Genomic DNA, 18,343 nt, shown 5'->3' on the forward strand with positions numbered 1-18,343 from the left:
GATTACTAGAAGTGCAGACTTAAAAGAGCTGTGAAATATCAATTCCTACAGTGAAGACCTTTGCAAAACTTAACCAAAATGCCCTCCTAATTGACCTTGATCACAGATATATACTAAGATGTATGCTTTTTTCCCCAAACACATATGCATTATCCTATTGTGATTATATTTAAGCCATATTTCGTAAGTTTGATTATGAAACAACATGCGTGACAGTGATAGTTATCAAAAATAATAATCCATACTACATACATACTTTCCCGATACATTAGAACAGTTAGGCTGATAAGGCATGAAGCTAGGTTTATTTCATACTTTTGACAAAGCTATGTTAGCTTTTTCTAAAGCTACATATTTAAAAATTGATTGGTTAATAATGTATTGCCAAATCATTTCATAGATAGAAATTAGGCTCACCTATATATAATTCCTCCAGTCCTCCTTTTCTTTAGTCTTCAGGGCACACCCTTTTTCTATAAATTGTATAAAATAACAAACACTGATTCTAATGTCCTTTTGACTAGTTCTGTTGCTTTAGGGTCAATTTTCTTATGCATTACTGTACTGGAAATAACTAGAAACTTCTGCGGCTTGTTCTTTCTTCTGGCCTACGTTATTACCTCCTTGGCAAAGTTATTTGTGTTTAGTGTTTGATTATAATTAACCTTTTTTTGATGATGACTGAAGCAAAAAAGTAATGAAATATTGAAGATATTTCCACATCTATTATCTTTTCTCCTTTCTTGTTCTGTAATGTAGCTATACTTTTCTTACCTATTTACCCATATATAGCCTTTCCTTTTTAACTCTCTTTTACTAATATAGACTAATTTTGCATCTCAGTCTTTCCAACTTTGTCTTCACTTGCTAGATCTATTTCTTCTTATTGATCCTTTGTAATGTAACCATCTTTCACTTTTCTAATTTCTTTTTGATTTCCAAGTCACTGAGGACCTCTTAGGACACTCTTAATGATACTGTGTTCTCCTTATTTCATAAGGACAGTTTGTTATTGTGAAGTTAATATACCTAACATACCTCTTCCATTAACTTCCTTTTCCCTGTTTTATCCCATAGATAATCTTTCCAGTGATTCTATAAACAACATATTTCATATATTAACTACAAATCTAGTAATCAATCTATTGATCATTTATCTTTTGGAAATAAATGTTGTATTTATTAAAACAGGATTTCAAAATGAACATTCAATTTGTAATATTCTCTTAATTAGTTTCAAGGAATTTCCTTCTTTATGTTTAATTGTAGTCATAAGTACAGGACTAATTATCTACTTGGGATCGTGTAGGTTTCAGTGAAACAATTGACATCCCAAGGTGAAAGCCCATATGTATGTCTTTTCAAAATGAAGGGATGTTGGAACTGTTAAAACAAAAATTGTTTCTTCTTCAGTTTTAACAGGCCAAAGGATGGCTACATCAGTCAACAGTGACATTTAATATATACAGCTATTAATGAAATTACACAGTTGCATACACTTTTACAGATTTTGGGTTAATAATTAAGAACAATCGTATATTTCTGTCTCAATGCAGTTAATTTAATAAAAGTATGAGATAACTTCTAAGAAGAAAAAATCAATTATAGCTCAGCCACCCAAAAGAACAAAGCAACAATAGAACCTCCATGTAATGCATGAAATTAGAACTAACAATGCCTAATAACAGCAAAGTAAGCGAATCTGCTGTTGTCCCACAAAGCCTTGTTCCACAAATTGGCAATATTACAATTCATAATTAGTCTTTGTCTAACCTTTTTTTCCATTCTCAGTTCAAGTGGCACATATGGTGGGATTCAGGTCACAGATTAAAACATCTATAATCTTTAAGAAATCTACCATGTTTATATTTACAAGGCGTATACAATGATGGTGTCTGTATGTGAGCTAGGTGTCTAACCTCTCATTATAGTCAATACATCTAGTTTTAATACAGTCAACAGAGTCTAAAAAACTATTTAGAGAACCAAATACATGCTTTGTTTTAGGGAGAGCTGTGTAACTCCATTGACAGTTCTGATTAAATACCATTGACTTTTGGGACCTTAACAGACCTGGCTCATGTTTATACATGCTTTAGATGTTTTAATGTTTAAGCTAAACCTTATCCTTATGGCTTCTTTCATTTACCAGAACACAGATGTCTCATGCTCTCTTAAATGTCTTGAGGTATACCTCCTGGCCTTCATCTGCTTCTCCAAAAGGGCCTGGATCTACTATAGGTTCTGTGTCATACCTGAAACCTCAAGGAAATGTCTTTGGTAACTTTGAGCATCTCATATGGTATTGGATGCTCTCATATGAGTGACTGACTTCACTCTTTTGTCATACAGGTGACAAAGATACCTGTGTTTTAAGATTTTACCATGCACTGTAAATCCCTCCCAGGCACAATCTGATAATTTGTATATAGTTCCCATAGTCCCTCTTGTCTTGGTATGATCTTTAGACTTGATTTAGCTTGACTGAATTCCTGAAAAATACTAGAACAGAAGTGATCACTAAAAGTATTCACTAGAATAGAAGTGATCACATGGAACCCTCACTGATTAATCATTTTCTCTGTCAAGAACAACATCTGAACTTCCTAGAGGTGATCATTAGACTGCATCTGATAGATTGATATGAGTGCTTGAATCTGTTTCCTCTCTAACTGAGCTAGCTTTGTGATAGATAATTAGTAGAAGAGGGATTATGAATATTTGGGGAAAAAAAAAGTCTTTAAATCCAAGTTCTTGAGAGAATTCAAATGTTGAACTAAAAATTTTGCAGGAAATTTCAGGTAGAAAAACTGAAAAGCATTTAAAAATAGTTTGAACTTGCTGAAATTAGTTGAATTTTACATGAAATTGTAAATACATTAGTTGAAATTTACATGAAAAAGGCAGTTATCTCCTGTTAGGTTTAAATGGAAATGTATACTCTCTTCCTTCATTTCTTTTTGCTTTCAAACATAACTCCTAAGAAGGACTATATTCCATTATATAAATAGAACTCATTGTCAAAATATATCATTTTATGGAAAATTTTGATTCAGAGTAAGTTTTTATGGATAAGTTATAAACCCCTGCAAAGTGACATACCTAGACACGTTAATAGAGGAGCCCAAAATGTAAGCTCTAGCTTACAGCATAGCATTATAAACCTTTTATAACAGCATGAAAGTGAGTCTACCATTAGTGTTAAGCAGCATAAAAATGATAATTCTAAAAGAGAAAATGGATGCTAATGGCAAATAACTCATACTTTTCCTTCATTGAGATTATTTTTTATTATTTTCCTTTTAAAAAGTTAAATAGCAAATTGTAAAGTAGTTAGTATTTTAAGTAACCACTGCTGTGTTTAGTTTATTGAAATAAGACAGTGTAGCTTCTGACTTAAAACAATATTGTTTTGACACAGTATAGCATTTAAAATTACATATTCATCTTTTCATTCTTTTATTAAGTTACATTGGCTATGTGTGTACTAGTAAATACATTCTCTGCCTCTGAGCACAAAAGACATAGTACAGGTCATACAGCTATAGTTTGTTGCCCTTCAGATGAAGGTGGCTCCTGCCCAGCAGCTTAGTGTTAATGGGTCCTGCCCATGTCAAGCCCTGAACTGTGTGTGCCCAGGCGTTGTTTGGGAAAATGCTGTTTGACCCAGGTTAAGCCACGCTGGGATTGTGCTAACAATTTAACAGTAAGGACAATAAAATGCCAGTGCTGTGGCTTGCGGCTTTGCCTTGTTTGCTTCAAATAGCACAGATATCCATTGTGTACCTAAGACTCCCATTCGATTTGGTAAATCTAAAAGTACTCCTATAAAATTTAAGTGGACTAATCAGGTGCTTAAAGTTAAGTATGTGCTTAAGCTTCATGTTGGATGAATGCCATAAATGCAGAAACAAACCAGTCTCATCATATTTGGAAATGTAATTTGTTTCAAGTAATCTCATAAACCTAAGAAACAGTCTAGCATAGGATCTGAAGTTAACGTACAGGTAGAAAGAGACTACTAGGTAGATCATTATTGCATGACATTTTCTGATAGATGATATAGATAATGATAAAGAGGTAGACAGAGAACATACTTTGTTTGAAGCTTAAGATTTTGACTTTAGCTTTGTGTTCAAATAGCATATAACAATGTTTCTGTTATTAAGTATCTAGCAAGACAAATAAGCAAAATATAAAAACAACAAAAAATGGTGACAGTCTATATGCTATAGTGAGAAACCAAAAGAAAAATCATCAAAAAATATTATAAATGTGTAGGTATGAAAGACAGAGAACTTGAGAATCCTTAAAAGAAACAATAACTTGAAGTAAAATATCCTTGGATATCCTGAAGTGATAAGGCTGACTTACTTGGCTGGCTTGCTTGCTTTTGACTTATCTTTATTTTTATTTAGATATATATGTGTGTGTGTGTGTATGTGTGTATATGTATGTGTATATATGTATGTGTATATGTATATAAGTAAGTGTGTGTGTGTGTGTGTATGTATGTATATATGTATATATGATCTTTTATCTCTCTTCCCTGAAACAGAAGCATCAGATAGCAAGAGTTTTATACAAGAATATCCAAATCAGAAATCAAAAAATTCCAGGATAGAAGTAAGACCCCTGAATATCTAAGAACTACTAACTTCTTTTACCCGTGTTGACTCTGATACTGAGGATTTCTAAAAGAAGTGGAAGGAAAGTAATGTTTCTTCTCCGTCCTGATCAGCTTCAGTCTCTGCATCTCTTCCTTTTGCCTTCAGTTATATTTAAGACAATTAGAGTCTCTCTTTTGGCTAATTGCCAAATTTAAATACAAAAAAGAACTTGGACAAGAAAAGCCCTCAGTCAGAAACAGGCAGAGGAAAAAAAAAGTTAAAGAAAAAGCAGAAAAATTAATCTTCTACATCCTATTTGCATCGTAGTCCTTGTATCACATCTAACATTCCTTTCTGCAAGCAAGAGACCACCCTGTCAAGCAGAATTACTTTGAGCAGAGCTACTGCTTAGTTTGACATATATCTCAAGTGAAAATTTGAGGGAGAAAGAAGTCATGTAGAATACTTAACAAGGAAATAGTATAATATGCAAGGAATATAGAAAAATGCTTTATTTTAGTAGTTTTGATTGGTCCAAAATTAGCTGAAAATATTTCAAAACATATTAGTATTTTTCCTAAGTAGAAAATAACAGGAACTGCATGAATTCTGTAGTATTAAAAATGGGGCTGTCAGTTTTCTCTTGTACCTGTTATTTATTTTACCACTTCTGAGACCTGAAAACCCTTAGTGTTTGAATATTCCTATTGTTATTTTCACATAACATTCTTGAGAGAACAAGAACTTAGCATATCCAAGACAATGGCCAGAAATATCTGTTCCAATATCCTTCCTAAACGGAGCAGCTATAGAAGAAAAAAGCCCAAACAAAACCTGCTGTTAATTACCCTGCTTTAAGCTACTTTTCAGAACACATGAATGCAAAACAATATTCTCTGCTTCATCACTGTTACAGTCATCAAGTACTTGTTCTAAACATTTCTGTAACCTTATTCATAAATTTCTGAAGACATTGATGTGTGCTCATCTTGGCAGTCCTTTTGCATTAATTTCAGTGAACACTGTTGTGCAGGAGATGCACATTGTTTTTCTGATCCAATTAAAGTTAATGATAATCCTTCAGCTCTCTAATTATTGCAGTGGGTTGCAGACCAAAATAGTGTGATTTTTTAGGATAACATGGAAAAAAAAACATGTAGTGCAATTTTTAAGGTTAATCACATGGTTAAATAATCAGTCCATTAAGCCTATTGATGAAGAGGCAAGTTTGCTAAAGACAATAGGCCCATCCCTTGCAAACTGAAAACATCACAGAATAACATTTTGTCTACATAAAAGCAGTAGGTCTTGTAACAGTGCCCCAAACCCTAAGATATTTTAATGAACAAGTGGTGTGCACACTGGTTAACGTTGTCCATGGAACTACCACTTCAACACCCAACATAGATATATTTTATTAATTTAAATAAAAGAAAATGTACAACATGCTCAAAATGATTGGACTCATTTCTTTCTTTTTCAGTAAAACTTTTGTTTCTCATCTTATTTTCTCCTGACAGCTATTTCTCAGTATGAGAAGACTCTCTGAAGTTATGTCAGCACATCTCATATCTGAACACAAAACCCAGAAGCAATCAGCAGACATCGCAATTGTCCCTTGTCTACTATTAAAGTATCATTTTAACCTTTCTCATATCCCTTACACAAAGTCATATTTTTGCTGTAATTTTTTAAAACAACATTAATTTTAAAATTAGGTAAAACCTGCGTTGGCCTGAATTCTTCTCCTTTCACCCTATCATATTTCTTTTACTTCATATTCTCTCCTTGAGAGCTTTAACTTTGTGTGCACATATTTAAAAGATTATAGACACACACTGTGACACCTACTGTGTAATACATAGGGCCTGCTTTGGAATGGCATGTTCTACACTTCCTTTAATGTGTGTTAAAGCATACACACCTGAAAACTGGGTCATCATTTCTCAATTACACAATACACATCAATTATATGAAAACAATAACAAAAACAGTATTTCAATGTATGCATATCATTATCTTCTTTGAAAAGAAAAGAATTCTCTTATTAGTATGATGAAAGAAAAACAATATTAAAACATTCTGTTTGTATTCATTGACATAGTTAGGACAAACTGCCACAATAATTTTAGCCTGTTTATGCCATTTCGCCTCTTGCCATGACTAGCCCTAACCATTGGGGTAAAAAAGTCTGACATTGAATAGGTTGAATAAGCCACCAGAGAAACTATGTTCCTAATTTAGTCAAATAGTAAACACATGCATAATTTCAGTGAAGTAGTTATATTTTGTCATATACAAACTTAAATGCACAAGTAACTTCAAAGCTATTGCATAGGACCCAGAGCTGCCACAAAGCTTTTAAGCACTGGGCTAATTCCCATGCCAGGTCTTTGTGTAGAAGGTCATAAAGAATCTTTGCTCAATTCCTTCCTGAAGTTTCTTGGGACCTAACCTATGCTGAGCGTTGCTGTGCTTTTTAGCGAAATACGCAACTCTGAAATAGTTACAGAAGGCTGATGCACAACGTGAGCTTCAAGGATGCCTTCACAATTGATTAGGGACAATCTTTCAAATAAGAGGGTGTCAATTCCTCCTTGTGACTGGAGCTTCCCAAAACTGGAAAGAGCTAACTCCTTTCCTTTGTAGGAGATGGAGTCTTGAGAGCATTCAAACCTGCATCTTTAACCTTTCAGGGATATGACCTAATAGTGCAGTAAAATCTCTTCTGAAGTTGCCCTGGATCTATGTCATTTAGGATCCGACTGATGAATTTTAAAACTAATATTGAGTAAAAAAACTTTTGATGTACTTGACCAGTGAAATGAAACACACTGACTCTCGCCCTCAAGCCTTCCCTACATCTAGATCAGAAAATGCTTGCATGGCTTGCCTCACAAAGCTTCCATAGCTAAGAAAAAATGGTAACAAAAAGCAGTCTCTAAGTGGCATCCGCAGCATCCTTTTTTTCCTTCCTCTTGTTTCCAGAGTTCTAGCTTTGACTTTATACTTTATGGCCTTTCATCATTCTGTTTAAATCTGGGCCTAATAGCTTTTGTGGATCTATCCCAGAGTCCCCACAACAAGGTGATGAATGGCTACAACAACAATTTAGGCCACTGGGATTTAAGAGATCTTAGGACCTGGCAGCAGATGGTATTCTGCAAACCTCATTTCTAAAAGCTGAAAGGAAGTTGCATCAGCTCCTAAGTTCACGATCACCATGCAATGCCAAAATTCATATTTAAACTCATATTCTATTATGTCTAGAAAACCCACTTTATCTGTAAGATGCCTGTCCTCTTCCACTGTTCACTGATCTCTTCAAGGTCCATCTCTACCCTACTGCCTATAGGAAAACATTATATATAAGCAATATGAGATACAGATGGGGCTGACTGATATACTCATTAACAATGACAACAAGAAAAATTGAGTGAATGCATAGCTTAAAGTTTGCCTGCCTCCTCCTCTTCTTCTTCTTCTGTTATGTTTTAAGGTACAAGCCATTCCCCATGGAAATCTACAGGTATTTCTTCACCATGGCCCAAGCCTGCTAAACGATTTTAACTCATTCGAGGTATGAACTGTGTCCTTGTAATAGAGGTGGTTGTGGAGGGATAAAGAGAATACGGACGTAATACTTAAAGTAAAGCTGAAATCTGAAAAAGTCCATAGAACAAATAGCTATTTCCAAGCACTGATGGGAGCATATTTAGCTCTTCATTTCACAGCATGTGCTTTGGGAAAAATGTATTTGAATTTTATATTATTAAACAAATGCTATTTTGTATGAGGAGAGCAGTGGGAATGGCATTCCTTATACTTGAAATGACTAACTGAGTTTTTTGTATTTTTATGAAAGACAAAACAGGGATAGAAAGCTTTGAAATAAATGTATTGCTATCATGTAAATAGTTGGTACCTTACTGTAATTGCCAGCTATATTTGAAAACATATGTTGCAAGGCAGATCACAATCTTCTAGTTACAGCTGCACACTTCTTAAACTTAATATATAGGACAATGTGAATTGCTACAACCATAACCATGCAGTATGCTCAGTTAATTTTATTATATAAATCAGCAGAGAAGCTATAAAAAGACAGGCAAAGATATGGAGATTTGTTTGTAGAAAATAGGTAGAAGGAGAACTATTACCTTATTTTGAATCTATATTTCTATTAATATTTCTATTATATTTGAAATGTTATACTATTTAGTTTTTCAAAATACAGAGTGACTTTTAAGAGAAGAGAATAAACAATTGCTTCTTGAACAAATTTGTAACATAATGCATTTCAGATTCTCAGGGAGTATGTGGTCTCCGCAATAGCATAGGCATTAGAGAGATACATGCACATATATGATTTTTCACATATGTTACCTCCTGGATTCAAATGCTTAATTGAACATGTACAGACATCATAGTATAGAATCATAGAATCTGACCTCCAGCTAAAAGCAGGGTCAGCTATGAGGTTAGACCAGGTTGCCTAGTGCTGTGTTCAGTACAGTCTTGAAAACCTTGAAGGACAGAAAATCCTCAACCTCTTCAGGTGACTTGTTCCACTGTTTGACTGTTCTCATGATGGAAAAGTTTATTCTTATGTCCCATCTGAACCTCTGCTGTCTCATTTTGTGACCATTGTCTTTCATCCTCCTACCACACACATCAGTAAGGATCCTGGATCTGTCTCACAGAATCACAGAATCACAGAATCGCTGAGGTTGGAAGGGACCTCTGGAGATCATCTAGTCCAACCCCCCTGCTCAAGCAGGGTCACCTAGAGCACGTTCCACAGGATCGCATCCAGGCGCGTTTTGAATATCTCCAGACAAGGAGACTCCACAACCTCTCTGGGCAACCTGTTGCAGTGCTCTGTCACCCTCACAGTGAAAAAGTATTTCCTCATGTTCAGATGGAAGTGTCTGTGTTTCAGTTTGTGCCCGTTGCCTTGCGTCCTGTCGCTGGGCACCACTGAAAAGAGCCTGGCTCCATCCTCTTGACACCCTCCCTTCAGATACTTGTACACGTTGATAAGATCTCCTCTCAGCCTTCTCTTCTCCAGGCTAAACAGGCCGAGCTCTCTCAGCCTTTCCTCATAAGAGAGATGCTCCAGTCCCCTAATCATCTTTGTGGCCCTTCGCTGGACTTGCTCCAGTAGTGCCACATCCCTCTTGTACTGGGGAGCCCAGAACTGGACGCGGTACTCCAGATGTGGCCTGACCAGGGCTGAGTAGAGGGGGAGAATCACCTCCCTCGACCTGCTGGCAACACTCTTCCTGATGCACCCCAGGATACCATTGGCCTTCTTGGCCACAAGGACACATTGCTGGCTCATGGTCAGCCTGCAGTCCACCAAGACCCCCAGATCCTTCTCTGCAGAGCTGCTTTCCAGCAGGTGAGCCCCCAGCCTGTCCTGGTGCTGGTGGTTATTCCTCTCTTGGTGCAGGACCCTGCACTTGCCTTTATTGGACTTCATCTCTCTGCCCAGCTCTCCAGCCTGTCCAGGTCTCTCTGAATGGCAGCACAGCCCTCTGGTGTATCAGCCACTCCTCCCAGTTTTGTATCCTCAGCAAACTTGCTGAGGGTGACCTCTGTCCCTTCATCCAGGTCATTGATGAAGAAGTTGAACAGCATCCGACCCAGTATTGACCCCTGGAATACAACGCTAGCTACAGACCTCCAACTAGACTTCTTGCCACTGATCACAACTCTCTGAGCTCTGCCATTCAGCCAGTTCTCAATCCACCTCACTGTCCACTCATCTAACCCACACTTCCTGAGCTTGCCTATGAGGATGTTATGGGAGACAGTGTCAAAAGCCTTGCTGAAGTCTAGGTAGACACCATCCACTGCTCTCCCCTCATCTACCCAGCCAGTCATTCCATCATAGAAGGCTATCAGATTGGTTAGGCATGATTTCCCCTTGGTGAAGCCATGCTGACTACTCCTGATCACCTTCTTTTCCTCCACATGCTTGGAGATGGCCTCCAGGATGAGCTGCTCCATCACCTTTCCAGAGATGGAGGTGTGGCTGACTGGCCTGTAGTTACCTGGGTCTTCCTTCTTGCCCTTTTTGAAGACTGGGGTGACATTGGCTTTCTTCCAGTCCTCAGGCACCTCTCCTGTCCTCCATGACCTTTCAAAGATGATGGAGAGTGGCTTAGCAATGACATCCGCCAGCTCCCTCAGCACTTGTGGGTGCATCCCATGGGGGCCCATGGATTTGTGGGTGTCAAGTTTGCTTAAATGATCTCTAACCCACTCCTCCTCTACCAAGGGAAAGTCTTCCTTCCTCCAGACTTTCTCTCTTGCCTCCAGGGTCTGAGATTCCTGAGGGCTGGCCTGAGCAGGAAAGACTGAAGCAAAGAAGGCATTCAGTAACTCTGCCTTCTCTGCATCCTTCGTCACCAGCGCACCCACCCCATTCAGCAAAGGGCCCACATTTTTCCTAGTCTTCCTCTTGCTACTGATGTATTTGAAGAAGCCCTTCTTGTTGTCCTTGACATCTCTAGCCAGATTTAATTCCCAATGGGCCTTAGCCTTCCTCGTTGCACCCCTGCATACTCTGACAACGTTCCTATATTCCTCCCAAGTGGCCTGTCCCCCTTTCCACTTTCTGTATACTTCCTTCTTCTGGTTGAGTTTTGCCAGGAGCTCCTTGCTCATCCATGCAGGTCTCCTGCCTCCTTTGCTTGACTTCCTACTCATAGGGATGCACCGCTCTTGAGCCTGGAGGAAGTGATGTTTGAATATTAACCAGCTCTCTTGAACACCCCTTCCTTCTAGGGCCCTAACCCATGGGATTCCTCCAAGTAGGTCCCTGAAGAGGCCAAAGTTTGCTCTCCTGAAGTCCAGGGTTGCGATCCTACTTGGTGCCCTGCTGCCTCCTCGCAGGATACTGAACTCCACGATCTCATGGTCACTGCAGCCAAGGCAGCCCCTGACCTTCACATCTTCCACCAGTCCTTCTTTGTTTGTTAGTACGAGGTCCAGCAGCACACTTCTCCTTGTTGGCTCCTCCACCACCTGTGTCAAGAAGTTGTCTCCTTGCTGACGTTCCCATAAGGTACCAGCGGTTGCTCTTAGGACCCCCGTAGCCGTCTCTTCTCCAGGCTGAGCTCCAGCCCCTCAGCCCATCCTCTCAGGGCAAGTGCTCCAGCCCCGACCATCCTGGTGGCCCTCCACTGAACTCCCCCCAATTTATCAACATTTCTCTTGTACTGAGAGTCCCAAACTGGATGCAGTATTCCAGATACGGTATAATGAGTACTGAGGAGAAGGGAATAATCACTATGCTTAACCTGCTGCCTGTGCTCCTGTTAATATAGCCTCAGGTGCTGTTGGCTATCTTTGCTGCCAGGGCACACTGCTGGCTCACCTTCAGCTCGCTGACCCCCAGGCTCCCAAGGCCTGTTCCCCAGAGCTGCTTCCCAGCCTGTCAGTCACCAGCCCGTATCGCTGCCAGGGGGTCTTCCTTCCCAGGGGCAGGATTTCATATTTGTCCTTGTTAAATTTCATGAGGTGCCTGTTGGCCTGTTCCTCCAGCCTCTCTAGGTCCCTCAAGATGGCAGCTCTTCCGGAGTGTATTGATTGGTCCCACCAGTTTGGTGTCATCTGCAAACCTGATGAGAGTGAACACCAATTATAGTCCCTTGATACCAATATTAAACAGGATAGATCCCAGGAGAGACCTGTGAGGAACTCCACTTGTAATAGATCTCCAGGCAGAGTATGGTCCATTAACCACTACCCCTTGAGTCTGATGATCCAGCCAGTTTTTCATCCATCTAGGCCATAACATCCTACCTTGGATACAAGCATGCTGTGGGAAAAATACCAACATTAAGTACGTTCCCTGAAGACATTGGGTGTATAAACTAACTAGTGAATGGACTAAACTTGCCAGTTTAGGTTTTCATGTTTTTTACTGATCATCAGAATTTGGTGGTAATAAGGTTTGAAAGAGTGTGCTTTATATAATGAGAACTGCTGAAATGCATTTTAAAAAGTGACTGTAAAATTTATTTTTTCTTTAAATATTATGCATTTAGAAAGAAGAGTATGAGAAATAGAAACAAAAAATTGATTGGCATAGACAATCAGCTTACTCTGGTAAGTTAAAACAGTAGTCACTGAAATATTTATTCCAACCTGATTCAACAGATCCTCTGAGCTACAGAAAGTGAACAAAAAACAACCTTTCTCACACAAAATATTTTTAAAATAATTTTGAAAGAAAAGAATTTCCTCTTTCTAGAAGATTCACAAAAATATAAGGAAAAATCTAGCAACTGAGTTATTTCAATAAGGATGATTTTTTTCAGAAATGTCTTGAAGTTAATAGCTTTGTCTACTCTTACCTAAAAATATATTAGGCAGCTAAGATCCAGGTTTCTTCTGTTTTTTTGCTTTAAATAAAGTCACTTTTTGCAGGTCAATTTACTTGTCAACTTACAGACTAGTCTTTTGCTTGAGTAGAGCTGAGAGTCCATTATAACTGGGCAATATTTGGGGTTGAATACAAAAAAACCTGTAGTTTTATTCATTGAATAGCCATTTAGGAAGTCAATACAAATTCAGAGTTAATCCTGAAAATGGTGATGTCCTCTTCCACAGGTGTCTCAGTGGCTGATAGCTTTCCTGGTAGGATTTTGTAGTTTCCTAGTAAAGTTTTATATTCCAGAAGATGACATAAAGCATCAGGCTATCATGTGTTTTGAGTAACTCTTGTATTAATGTCATTTAAGTTAACCAAAAATACACAAATTATTAGTGCTAGTGTTAGAATCAAGGACTTTTAGTTACAAGTAACATCCTAACAACAAGGTTTTAGAGCTGTTTGCTGTATTTGGCTAGCAAATCTTTGAAAGAGCTCCAAGACACAAATTGAGATAGTCTATCTCAAAAGGTTGGAAATGGCTTTCATTTCAGTGATGAAGAGCAGTATTTTAAAACCTGTTCTGAAGGTGACAAGAACAGATTTATACTTTCTCAATTATATAAACAAATATCCTAATCATTTGGCTGTTGAAAAAAAAGAAAATGAAAAATAAAAACAAACAAAATAAGTAATACTGTAAGATGAAGTTATCAATTATTTGCACAAATATAAAAAACAACTCTGCAGACTGGATTACAAGACTAGAAACTAATGTTTAGTATATATTAGCATCTGCTACATGTGCTATAGACAAAGTGATAATTTAAAGGTAACTTTGAAGGAATCAGTTTGCATGTGCATGTAATTTAATGTTATTTTGCATGACAATTTGTTCTTTTCTCCCCACATAAATTAACTCACTTATAAGCAACTTAAAATTTTGAGGAATAGTACAGACATCTATGTCTGGATAAATATTGATCCATTTTTTAATATCCCACTAAAGAGACTGATAAATAGGACTTTTGTCTCACAATTCATGGTGCAGCTGCAAAAGTAGAAGTCAGAGTTTTTTTAAATCTCAGATAAAGATTTGTATTTTTATAAGAGCCTTAGAGTTTTATTTCACTTTTGTCTTCTTATTTTCTAACCTATTCTTTATCTTCATTATTAACATAGTGCTTTTGCAATCCAATTTCACAAACACCTACTTAGATGCTTTCTAATGTCAGGAGATGTTCCTGATTTTTCTAAATTAGTTTTTAGGTCAGGAAAGGTGCCAACCATAATGTTCCAGTTTAGTGTTTTTTTAACAATAATGTCTGTAGTAATTCCTGCCAGTAGGCACCAATGTGTTGACTATAAGAGACTGCTGACAAATGTTAAGGCTTTGAATGAATTACTTCAATTACTGTTTATTTCTCATCTACACCAGAAGAAAGAACATATTTCAGCATAATGTATGTGTTCTAAAGCATTCCTTTTCCTGTAATTTTCAGTCTTGAAATGCTAAAACACTTTGCACTGTCCCATAAATCTTTAAGTTAAAATAGGATATATATATTTTTTTGACTTACTGAACTGTCGGATAGAACTTCTATTTTTAACTTTTATTTTTTGATGGAAAAGGTTATTTTATAAACATAGGAAAAACACACATACAAGCCACCCCCTTCCTTATTTTGTTTAATATAAATTATCACCCAGCTGGGGAAAAAAAAGTATGTTAGACATTATAAAGAATAATTTAAAATGTATACATTCTGTGATATATTTATATGTCCTAAGATTTCTATAGCTTTGAACAGAGACAGTACCTCCTGCTAGGATAAAAGTTTAAGGGTCAGTATCTGGAAACAGTCTAAATTCAAAGTTAAATTCATACAAAAGAAAACAGTGTCTCAGATATCTAAGACTTCAGCAAGAATTTAGACAATGAACATTTACATGGTAGATGTACTCTAATGGTACTTTTTTAGAGTCCTGACAAAGAATACAGAACCTCAAATGTATCAATCTCTGGAAGCAAAAAAAATTCAAGCAATCAACTGCTAGATAGTCATTAAGCTGTTCAAAATTCCCTGGTCTTCTTCATCTACTTTATGAGGAGTTCAGAGGACCTAAATCAGCTTCGTGAATTCCGTTTTTGGATTTGGGCTGGTAGCTTTCAGGTCTTGAAAACTTCATAGTGCCTAAATACTTGTTGCCTCTATCTACACTGCTAAATGAGAAAGGGCCACTGAATAAAGTCAAGCTTGGTCTGACTGCCCGCATTTCTTCATTGTTAACATAGTCTGTACATACCTTTACCTGAGAGGAATCTGCTATAGAGGGAACAAGCCTAAACAGTTTGAATAAGAGGTAGTTTGTTCTATTTAACACCCTATTTATCCTTATGTAATAGTAGTCCAGACATGACTCATGTTGAATCAGTAATTCTTTTTCTTTCCTTTTTCATTCTGCAGCAACATAAAACATTAGTTCATCTATTGAATCGTGATCATGTAAAACACTTTCTTCAGTGTGTTTGGTGAAACCACAAGCCTGGAAAATATATATCGTTTCCTTACCTCATTAAGTGATAAAAATAAATTCATGATAATTATGAAATGTTCAAAGATTGGCCATAAACCATACAGATACCTTAGAAAGACGGTATTGACTTGTTTGGCATAAAGAAATGGAAACTGAATTTTCATATCACTGTGCTATGGAGAGTATGCTGTTACTACAACAAAATTTCAAAAACCAATGTCCCATGGGATGATAAATATTACAAAGCTCATCCTTCCAGATCTAAAATGTACTAGCCTTGATTAAACTCCCTGGAAGAAGGGCACGAACAATCTGTGGCCGTGGTTCCAGCCATGACTTAAAAGGGGATTTGCTTTACTCACACTACTAGTCCCATTGACTTCAGTGGTATTACTCACATGAGCAAGACAACAGCTTTGGCTCTTGGTATTTCTATCTTGGCCAGAAATGAACACTATCAGCAAATATTTGAAGACTGTGAACGCTGAGAGATGTGCTGTTACCTCAGTTACATCTGTTCAGCTGAAATAAATTAATGGAGTTACACTGGTGAAATTAAGGGAACAATTTATTCTTGATTGCCAAAGTGGGCCATTCAATTGTTTTGTACTTCTTCCACTGAATCTGTACCTCATTCAAAGAGGAGAATATGACTGTGAGGAAAAAAATAAATTATTTGGGATAAATTCCTTGGACATAAGTTCTGATGGAACTGAGGAGTTAAATACATGAATAATTCTTATGTGTGAAAATCTATATTAATTTCAGGCTGACTTTCAGCCCTTTGTTGAATAACTACTAGCAATATTGTAAAGTTTAGGGTAAGAGTAGGTAGCAGGGAAGACACTGAATATAAAAATATATATTAAAAATTTGGATTTTTTTTTTTTAACAGTTTGGCAAAAGAGCTGGCATTAGATTCTGTAAGCCATTTTAAAATGGATTGCAGGAGGTTGAAAGGATATAGAATAATCAACAATCCTGCAGAATAGAGTGGGAACCCAAAACAGTAGGTCTTTTTCGTCTCTAAATCCTCTGATTCTGTGGCATAGTTACATAATTACAATTATGTACAATTACATAATGTATAATTAAAATTATGTATAATTGCAAGTGCGTGTGTGTAATTACAATTATGCATAATTACATAATTATAATAACACTCATGTTTCTGAAGATCTAGCATCAGTTCAACTGCAATGAATTCTGTTCCTTTATTGAGTAGGAGGAAAAAAAGTACAGTCATCACGCAGTAGGATGTAAATCCAAACTAATTCCATTAAAAAAAGGAAAAACTTCCACAATTAAGAAAAATCAAAGAGTAATACAGAACAATTCTTTTAATATTGGGATATAAGAAGAAAGATAAATGTGATTGGTTCAGCCTAAGGTGAAACAGGACAAAATGCTTAGAAACTTCCCTTAGCCATTTCCATTACCTTTTTCAGTCTACAGACATACATTTTCAGAATCTTCAACAAAGAAATATAACAAAATGTGTAGAGGAAAAATCACGAAAGATGCTCACACATAATAATTGATTTCATTGCCAATGATTCCTTTTTATCAAAAGAAAAAAAAATAGCAAGATCTTTTGATCCAGTCAAAGCTTTGTAGCCAATATTGTTTAATTTCATGAAATACTTCTTTATTAAAGACTATTATTTTGGGGTTGGAAATCAACAAGGAAATTGATTTTCAGTAAGAACAGATGATTGTTTTAGTGAAAGGAATTCAAATGGTCTTTAAATATCTGTTTGTTTTTTTTTTATTATTGTATTTTCAGCCAAAAGGGCTAAGCAGTGGAAGATATTGGTTAACATAGGTAAAATCCCCAAAGTTCAGCTAAAAAAAAGAATCAACTGTCTCTTGATATGGCTTGATGACATAACCATTTTCTTTTCTGGATAAAAGATGCAATTTTTTAAGAGTTCATTTGAAATTTGTTTTTTGGTCAACATGCAGTTTTGACCCTCTTCTTTTTAAACTTTAAACAGCTGGAGATAAGTTTAATGAAAAAATTCTGATCTGTGACTGTTGCCTAAACACAGACTCCTAACGTCATTTGAGGCATGCTGTCATATATCCAAGACATCTGCTTGGATCAGGCAGATATGACCTAGAGGATATTAGTGCCCTCCTGGAGTGGCAGCTGGAGGTCAGCCATCTCGTATTGCATTAGATGCCTGTACTTAGGCAGCTCAATTTCGTGTATTTTTTTTTCATCCCTGTTTTATTGATAGACCACAGCTAATGTTTTCTGAAACTGTATGAGACTTTCACAACCATCTGCAGGAGGTATGAAATCCCAATATGTATCCCAGTGAAATTAAACTGTCATCTAAAATACAGCCTCAGCAGTAGTTTTAGATATTTTTATGTCATTTACATCATTGAATCAACACAGCTAAGCTGTTTACATTGGCTACCTTTTTTTTTTTTAATGTATTAACTTTGAAAAAATAATTTAGAATTTGCCATGGCATGTCAACTTTTTTCTATAAATGTTCCTAGTTTTCACTGAAGAACCATGAGTAATATTTAATGCTTCCGTATAGTCTTTTGACTTTTGCCAGTTTAAGAAGGGCTTCAAAAGAATAAAAAAATCAAATTAAGACTTTGTAAACAACAGTTCACACTGTATCACAACACAATGTTTAATCTAGTGCAGCTACTTTTGCCTTATAATGCCATCTTGCTTTGCCCTTTATTCCTTTGCATTCATTTATTTTGAGTGGTCTTTGAAAACCTGACATGATTTCACTTCTGTGTTAAAAATAAGTGCTACAGAATTTATAATCTGTGTTCA

This window comes from Apteryx mantelli, chromosome 1 (genome assembly GCF_036417845.1).
Source record: "Apteryx mantelli isolate bAptMan1 chromosome 1, bAptMan1.hap1, whole genome shotgun sequence".
Taxonomy (NCBI): Eukaryota; Metazoa; Chordata; class Aves; order Apterygiformes; family Apterygidae; genus Apteryx; species Apteryx mantelli.